Source organism: Lepidochelys kempii, chromosome 13, assembly GCF_965140265.1.
Source record: "Lepidochelys kempii isolate rLepKem1 chromosome 13, rLepKem1.hap2, whole genome shotgun sequence".
Classification (NCBI taxonomy): Eukaryota; Metazoa; Chordata; order Testudines; family Cheloniidae; genus Lepidochelys; species Lepidochelys kempii.
The window spans coordinates 15,014,488-15,024,384 of NC_133268.1; positions in this window are offsets into that span (position 1 = coordinate 15,014,488).

A 9,897-nucleotide genomic window follows, 5' to 3' on the forward strand; every position below is an offset into this window, starting at 1 on the left:
GTGGTACCAATTGAGTACAACATTAGGAACCTCATAAAATATGCTGCTTCATTAGCATACATTGTGACCATTGTTACTCTTGATTTAAACTTGGGCCTGAACCAGAATCCTGGATCGAAGCACTGCCAATTTTTTGATTCAGGATTCAAATAAAACTTGGATTCAAATTCCATATCTCAGTAATGGGCTGAACCAAAACTGATTATCTAAGCAATTCCAAACTGTGGGGTATGAAATTCAGATCTGGGTTTGAATTTTACTTTGTTGCAACTCCTTTGCCTGCTATGTATACCACTAGAAGGAAAAGCTGCAAAATTGCATTCAGGTGCTCAAAGACTATTGTGAGGGGGGCTATATAGTTAAGTTGAAAAACATTCTAGAATTCTAGGAGTCAAAGAGTGAACCCCAATTTATTAGCACCCCAGGCACAGTCAGGAAGCCCTTTTGAGAATACATGGGGCAAGAACCCTGTCCTGGGGAAGAGCATAAGGACAGCATTTTCAGTTTCCAAAAAGATTCTTGTTTCCAACTGAATGTTTGTACTAAATAATTTTAGCATTTAAATAGCCCATCTAAGTATTGTAGTTAACAACAACTTGAGGAGAATGGGGTAGTGGGAGAGTTGAGTTCACACCTTTGCTGCTGCCCTTCTTCATCTGCAGACCATTTCCCCTCTACCCTGACCACAACTGTGCTAACAGGTTTCAGAGTAACAGCCATGTTAGTCTGTATTTGCAAAAAGAAAAGGAGTACTTGTGCCACCTTATGCTTATGCTCAAATAACTTGGTTAGTCTCTAAGGTGCCACAAGTACTCCTTTTCTTTGTGCTAACAGGATAGCTGTGTCAGCTTTTTGCAGTGGACAGTGATAGAGCCAACTGAAATTGCAGAGAGAACCTAAAATCCTAGGTTTCAGAGTAACAGCCATGTTAGTCTGTCTTTGCAAAAAGAAAAGGAGTACTTGTGGCACCTTAGAGACTAACCAATTTATTTGAGCATGAGCTTTCGTGAGCTACAGCTCACTTCTGTAGCTCACGAAAGCTCATGCTCAAATAAATTGGTTAGTCTCTAAGGTGCCACAAGTACTCCTAAAATCCTAGACTACGTAATTTGGATTCTGCCAACAACTGAGTGCAAAGCCCCTCATGTCCTGACTTTTTTAAATATCTTCTTGATCAAGCAATTTCTAACCAGTTGTTTCACAGGAATTGTAAAAACACATTTTTTAATGAACTTGACATACCTTTGCCCCTAAACAACCTCCACCTAATATGCATTTACTTTGGAGTCTCTGGAATTCTTCCCTGTTGTCACAGCATATATGTTGCCATGGAGGAAGGCTATTAATGAGAGGAAATGAAATTAGATCACCTCTGTGTGCATTTATCTGCTCACAGCACAACTACAGTTTTAAGGAGAGAGCGAGAGCTTTTGTGGGAAGGCAATTAATGCATGCAGGTGCACAGGAAAGGAGAACACATCTCCCATAGACTTTTGGAAGGGGCAGATGGTATTCAGGTATATATTGCTTTTCTGCATCCTAATTATTTCAAGAATTTTCACAGCTATAAAGCATCATATTGAAAATCTAATGAAAAAATTAGGACTTGTGTGTTTCCAGAGTGGTCTTAAAAACACAGCAGGAACAAATGCAGGTTTGATAGTTTTTCAGCTCATTTAGGGATTCATTAAAGAGTTTCTAATGCCTCAATCTTTTCATTGAGTCACGTGTCCAGCAGCAATGTAAAGATAGAGTGAAGAGCCGACTTTTCCAGTGGTGGAAACCCCCTAGCAGTGGTGCGGAACACTTTTCTAGTGGGGGTGCTGAAGGCAGACACCATGTATTTGGGTTGTTATTGCTACTTCAAGCCAGGGGGTGTGGCAGCACCTCATTCCAGCACCTATGTCCCTTAGTGCTGCTGCAATTAAAAGTGGTGGGAGGCAACATAGGTGGGATGACTTTTGTAATTTCTGTGAACTGCATATGTCATTCTGTTTGAAAAAAGTGTTTCACTAAAGGGGATCTGATTCTAAAATGGGAACAGGAATCCTAAGGGGAAAGAGTTTTGGAATTGGAACAAAGGGAACAGCTCCCCCCAAATGTGAGCAATTGAAGAAAATCAGCTATGTCCAGTAAGTTTAAACCAGTCTATAGGCAAGTTGTTGTTTGTTTGTTTTTTAACCCACAAGTCAAATCTTTGTAACCTTATGATTGGTGAATGGACAGTAGAGGAGATGGCAATAATCCCAGAGAGATACGGACAGTGCATGGGCTCAATTATGGCCCCAACAGCCTAATGCATGCTGCACAGAGTAATGAGGTGTGTCTTCTAAGTGGAGGCATTGTGATTTTCAGAGGCCAGGAGCAGATTTAATGCTTCTGGGAGTGCAGGAGGAGCATGTTCACCAACAGCAGTTTATTATTGAGTCCCAGTCTGGTTGGCGTCTTGGTGCTATCACAACATAGATGTTAAATTATATTAATATGCCTGTCAAACAGGTGCAGCACAGTGGCCCTAATACAGAGAAGAATCTGGGCCTACACATCTTTACTTAGTTGCTACCCTGGATTAGTAAATTGCCCACATAAAACTAGCCATCCTTTTATCAAGCAGTTTTCAATCCATGCCCTTGTTTACTAGGCACACCTCCTCTATGCTAGCCAGAGTGGAAAGTAATTAAAGCTAATAGAAGCTGCATCTTTTTACAGGAAGTTATACAATAGAGCAGAGATTTGCTGGAGGACTTCAGAGAACTGGCTAGACGCTTGGTGCTGGCTCCTGCTTAGTCCAGCTACTAAAATCACATTTCAGAGTGACAGCCGTGTTAGTCTGTATTCGCAAAAAGAAAAGGAGTACTTGTGGCACCTTAGAGACTAACCAATTTATTTGAGCATGAGCTTTCGTGAGCTACAGCTCACTTCATCGGATGCATGCTGTGGAAACTGTAGCAGACTTTATATATACATAGAGAATATGAAAAAATCACATTGACATAGCTCCAAGTATATTAAAACCCTCCTAATGTTACTTTTCCATTGGAAGCTGCCACAGGGCTGTTGAGATCATTGAATAGGAAAGGAGTTGGTCCAGGTGCTTCTGAGAGCACAGGTGCTCCATTACAAAATGTCAGTAATAAGATATAGTCTATGCTGTGAAAAAAATCTGAACCCCAGTGCAGAGAATGAAACTCCAAAAAGATATGGAGCATTTTTATACTGAATCCTTTGTTTAGCCACGCTTTAAATTTCTGACCTGGCTACTTCACCTTGAATAGTCCCCTAGAATATGAGAATTTATGTTTCAGAGTGGTAGCCGTGTTAGTCTGTATCAGCAAAAAGAAAAGGAGTACTTGTGGCACCTTAGAGACTAACAAATTTATTTGGGCATCAGCTTTCATGGCCTAAAACCTTCATCAGATGCATGATGAAGTGGTTTCAGAGTAACAGCCGTGTTAGGCTGTATTTGCAAAAAGAAAAGGAGTACTTGTGGCACCTTACAGACTAACCAATTTATTTGAGCATAAGCTTTCGTGAGTTACAGCTCACTTCATCGGAAGCTTATGCTCAAATAAATTGGTTAGTCTCTAAGGTGCCACAAGTACTCCTCATTCTTTTAACTATTTATGCTAACCTATCTGTTTGATCTCGTATTTAGCTGTGATAATCTGAGTACATTTCCAAGACCCGAGGAAGAGTTCTGTGCAGCTTGAAAGCTTCTCTCTCACGCACAGAAGTTGGTCTAATAAAAGATATTACCCCTCCCACCTTGTCTCTCTAATACAGGGATTCCCAAACTTTGTTCGCGGCTTGTTCAGGGTAAGCCCCTGGTGGGCCGTGAGACACTTTGTTTACCTGAGTTCCCACAGGTATGGCTGCTCGCAGCTCCCACTGGCCGTGGTTCACCTTTCCCGGCCAATGGGAGCTGCAGGAAGTGGGGGACTGGGAACTGCAAGTGGCTGAACCTGCGGATGCTCAGGTAAACAAAGCATCTTGCAGCCCACCAGGGGCTTACCTTGAACAAGCCGTGAACCAAGTTTGGGAACCCTTGCTCTAATATCCTGAGCCCAACATGTCTACCGCAACACTTCATACATGACCTGGTGGACTAAAAGTGCTGGTTCAGAGACATCATAAAATTTTTGTTTAGTCAATTTTGTTTCTTTTATTATTCACTATTTTTATAGCATTCAAAGTAGGTTATAGACAAATAAGGAGAATAGGTCCCTGATTGAAGGAGCTTATGTCTAAATTGACAATGAGCAGGTGAAGAACAGAATGTGACAAAACCCAAAGTGACTGAGCAATTAAGTTTAATGTGTCTTCTCAGATCTGTGATTTCTGTTCTAAAATCATTACCTGAGTGGATTCTCTTCACTTTTGATTTTATCATTTTACATATATAGGTAATTGTCCTCCTTTTAGATAGGAGGAAATGGAGGCCCAAAGTCACCCAGAGAGTCAATCACAGAGTAAGGAACAGAATTCCACTGTTATTACAATTAGGTTATGCTGCTTAGTCTGGGACATAGATTATTAATACATATACATGAATGTTGGTTGAGTACATTCTGAAACCAGATATTGTTCCAGCTCAGTAGCTGAAATTAATACCTCTGCTATTTTACATGAAATAAATATAAAGGAATCAGAGTAAAATTTTCAAAAGTGCCTAAGTGACATAGGCAACTAATTCCTATTTTAATAAGTGACTTAGGAGCTTAAGTCTCATTGAAAGTCCAAAGGACTTCGAGACTTTGTGCTAGGAGCCTAACTTTCTTTTTAAAAAATACTTTGTACTTTCCAAGGTATTGTCACAAGGGAGAATTCATCAATGGGAGCTGTCTTTTTCTTCTTTAACCTTGCTAAAGGCCAAACAAAAGCTGTACAATAAATTTTGCTCCTGTGCTGAAATTTTGTATGACCAGTTGCAGCCTACAGGGAAATGTCAGAGATGAGCCACATAAGCCCTCAAAAATAGGAGTTTATAACGATAACAATCAAAGGCAGTCCCTTAACTCTAGCTTGTGCTAGTGTGCATCACTATAATACAATTTTGTATGTTAAACAACAGATGTCAAACAGAAGAAAGGAAAGAGGCCTTTGCTTTTCTTCTGCTGTGGACCTTGTTCTTCCAAACCAGCCATTTTTTCAGTTGCCATGACAGTGTTAATAGGAGTTTATCATTTTCCCATGCCTGCTGCATACTAATGAGGGATCAATTCATGAATGTTATCTGTAAGGCTAAGAAAGGTCCAGCACTACAATCTCTGATTGTATTCAGAATAGGGAATGCTGCCATTTCCAAACCCCCCCCCCCGCCCTCCACACACACATATGCACACACGCATAATTTTATATGAAACAGAAGTTTCTGGTACTACCCTTTTAATTAATTGCTAAATATCTTAGATATTTCTAATCAGTGGTAACCAGATGCTTAAGTATTATGTTATTAAATTGATTGACCAAAAAGTTTGACTTGCTATTTCCTGATTTGTCATGGGAAAACCAGCCATGAAATATGCACAAAAGATAAGGGAATCCCTTTAGACATATGTAAAGAAGAAAACAGAGATTTGCATGTACTCGGTATAACTTTGGAAACTGGAGACTTTTATGGGTCTGATATTTTTGTGTAAATGTATGAACAACAAATTGATTTGTATGCTGAGTGAAAAAATAAGTTAATCTTATGCAGGATAAGCACCTGGGGCCTTGGATTTGACCCATTAGTTCTATATTGTGTACTGTATGCCTAATCCTGCGCCTATCAAGCATCAAGCCAAAACTCCCATGGATTATAATGGAAGCAGGGTGGGAAGCCTGAAATGTCAGCAGTTGAGTATGGGTGTGAAAGGGAATGATTTTACTTTGAAAATTGTTAAGGGAAACATGCTGTGATCGCATAGATGGAAAAATTATATACATATATGTAGTATCATGCTCTGGGGAAAAAAATCTGTCAAAAGCATAATTTTCCCCCCACAACTGTTTCTAAGCTGCATTGAGAGATCTATGTACTTAACTGTTTAATACCCATATTGTTTTCTTATTTTTATTTATGTATATTATAGTAATATGTAAAGGCCCGAATCAGGGCTACATTGTGCTGGATGCTGTACAAACTTTCTGTGTTTTCTTTAATCTTCTTTCCAAAAGAAAAACCTTAGAAAATAACCATATTACATCTTTATTGCTATATCTATAGATCATGTGGCAGCTTTCCTTTTAGCTCTTGTTGGTATACAAGGCCAGAGAAATGAAGAGAGAAAATGAGAAACTTTCTTATGATTGCTTTTTTCTTCAATATTATTTTTAAGGTATATCTCAGAGGCATTTTGTGTTATTTTGTTATTTGCAGTTGTTCTTTTATCATTATCTTCAGGAAACAGCATTAACATGCTGCAGATAAGAGGCACATCCAGATGTGCATATCAAAGGATGAACAACTACTTATTAAGAAAAACTTCTTTTATGCCAATCAGGGTTCAAAGGAATAGTAAAATCTATGGCATAAGTGACAAAACTGTCTGGCAATTCTGTTCATTGTCAACATATTGCACTCAAATCAGGCAGGGACACTTTAATCAAAACAAAATAGTGGTAAAGTGCATATAAAAAGAATAGATCTTAAAAAGTCACACCCATCCTCCTATACGTTGTTAATGTCAGGCATTCATTTAATCCTTGCTGAGTAAAAATAAATCATTGTGAAGTATTATTTTGTTTTTATTAAAGTTACCTCACAGTTATATCTTTATATTTGAAGCATTATTTTCACAAAGGGCTCTGCTTCACAATGCCTCAGATTTTGGGTAGGCTGCAGAAAGGGACTTATGCCATCCACCCCTGTTAGTTATACACAATTGGTATTCTTCAGTATGGAATGCGGAGAGCAGATGGGATATTAGTGGTGTCGTGTTTGGAAATGCACACAAATTAGTAAAGAATTCCAGTTCATGGCTATAGCACTTAGAAGAACATCTGAGAGCAAAATTCCTTAGACCTATATTCTCCCATTATCTTCTGTGGTATAGTTGAGTGTAACTTAGAACAAAGTATGGACCTGAATGCACAAATTAGATTCCTCTGCTCAGGGAGGTGCTAACTTCTGTAATTACCACTGACACAAGAGGTGACCTGTACTCTGGCTGTTTTGCAGTTTGGGGCAAACATAGAAATGAGCTGGTCTTAATTCTCTCTTTGATAATTTAGCCACATACATCTTTGCCATTTTTCTCCTATTTGAATAAACATCTATAACATAAGAAAAACAAGGTGGGTGAGGTAATATTTTTTTATTGGACCAACTTCTGGTGAAAGAGACAAGATTTTGAGTTTACATGGAGCTCTTCTTCTGGTGTCGGAAAGATACACAGAGTGTCACAGCTAAAACAAAGGTGGGACTATTTCCTTGTCTCTCTCTCCAACAGAAGTCGGTGCAATAAAAAATATTACCTCACTCAGCTTGTCTCCCTAATATCCTGGGACGAACATGACTACAACAATAATGCAAACAATATAAAGCAACCGTCTCTTTCTTTGATGTATCAGTCCCTCTCATAAACAAGGGTGCTGGTGGAATGAAGATTTTGGCTGGTGGTGGTTATTCCAACATTTAGGATGTGATCATTTGTAGTGCTTTCTTTTAGGATATTTTTGATTTATCCTGAAGTCAATTGGCCAAATTCAGAACTGCTGCGCGTGTAGTAAAACCAATTATCTGAATTTGGTCAAGTAAGTGAAAATCCTCATTTTGCCTGTTGCTATGAACCACACCAGAGATTGTCAGGAGTCCCCAACAAAAAGACCAGCTCCTTTTGATAATGTCAGGTTTCAGAGTAGCAGCCGTGTTAGTCTGTATTCGCAAAAAGAAAAGGAGTACTTGTGGCACCTTAGAGACTAACCAATTTATTTGAGCATAAGCTTTTGTGAGCTACAGCTCACTTCATCGGATGCAACCAGATTAATGGCACAGATCTGAACATCTCTGAACATCTCTTCTATTATCTATATGCATTTATAACTTGAGAAATCTTAGCTGCTCAGGTCCAGAGATGTAAAATTTGCTCTCAGATGCAGTAACAGGCATCCTTATTTATGTGAATTTAAGCAAGATTTATTAAGGTTCACATAACAATGTGTTGAATGAAATTAAGTTGCAATCAAACCAATATCTTTCTTAGCGGTATCTTGATTATTTGTTCATGATCAATCTTTTATGGCAAATACATTGACAAAATAATGTTCACACTCCTGGCCTGGTAACAATGTAAAATATGATATTGTTCATTCTTTAGTTGTCAGCATAATCTGTCAGAGCTCTTGGCCTGTTTTTCTTTTTTAATCTACATTGAAAATATGAGTTTGTATAATGCGTTATAGTTTATATAACAGCCTCATGTGGTTTTATGCTATAATTTCACATCAGTTCTACCTCAGAGTTTCTAACAGGTCAAGTAACCTTCTGATTTCATTTAAAGTTTCCATTATTCTCTTCTGAAAGGGAAAATCTAGCTCTTGTTTGGACAGCTTTGGTAACTCCAAAGGAAAAATTGGGCATTATAGTGAATACAAAAGATTCACTTTCCATGCATTAGGCCTTTCAATTGCTTTCTTAATGCAAAGTTGGACAGGAGAGTATAGGCAAGAAAAAGGATCATTTTGTGTCCATGGTCAGATGTCAATATTGACAGAAATAAATTGAATTTAACAATAGATCCTTGCAAAGATGAATGTCATCTGACTAAAATGTCTAACTAGATCCTGCACTGTTGCTGCGTCTTACAATCCCTGTTTGTGATAAATTGCTTTGAGATTTTTTGCTAGTTTGACCTACAAAATGTAAATGAGACTGGAATTTCAAAACTGGCCTGATTTTAAACAATAAAGTTACAAAATATAATTTGGGTGTAGAAGACAGGTCAGGATTTAAGTACTGATGTTTTCAAAAAATGCCTAATGGAATTAGGAGCACAAGTCTTATTCGCTTTCAATGGGATTCATCTAAACTCCCTTAGTTTGCCATATAGGTTAATGAAGGTAGTTAAAAAGTCTGTGGAATACCAAACTGACAGCTTTCTTCACCAGAGACCTTCCTGGGCAAATCCTCCTTTGTCTTTGAAATGAGCCTTTGACATTCCTCCTTTCTAATGGTAACACTACTGTTCCAAAAACCAATGAGCAGAGAAATAACTTGAAGCAGCCTAAAGATTTTATGGGCAAGAGGGTTATGCAACACTTAAAAAGAAAAGGAGGACTTGTGGCACCTTAGAGACTAACAAATTTATTTATGCTCAAATAAATTTGTTAGTCTCTAAGGTGCCACAAGTCCTCCTTTTCTTTTTGCGGATACAGCTAACACGGCTGCTACTCTGAAACATGCAACACTTAAACTCTTTTTTTCCAGTAGAGTGTTTCCAGCATATAACACAGAAGTAGGCCCCTTCTTAGGAGCCCATGTCCTGTGGCTAATATGGATTCCACCTCTGAGCATGTCTTTAGTATCATTGTGAGGTACAGGGAGGAAAGTCTAAACCTAATCCAAAAGCAGGCATCCATAGACTTACAAGGGCTTTGTGAGACTTAATTTGTTCATGTTTGCAAAGTATTTTTGAGATTGTTGGATGAGAGGTTCTGTAGAAGTGTAAAATTGTATTTATTTCAGTATAGATTATTTCTCTATACTTTGCATTGCATTGCTTTGTTTTCTGGTGGGTCAAATCATCCACATGGCTACCTGCCTGTCTAGTATGTCTCAGCTTTTATGACATGCTCATTCACCATGTTACCTGACTGCCTAGACATTCCCCTACATGACTTTGATACTGAAAAATATACCCTCAGTTGTGCCTTTCTTCCTGCTTCAGAAATGTATACATTGGGTATAAGTTTATA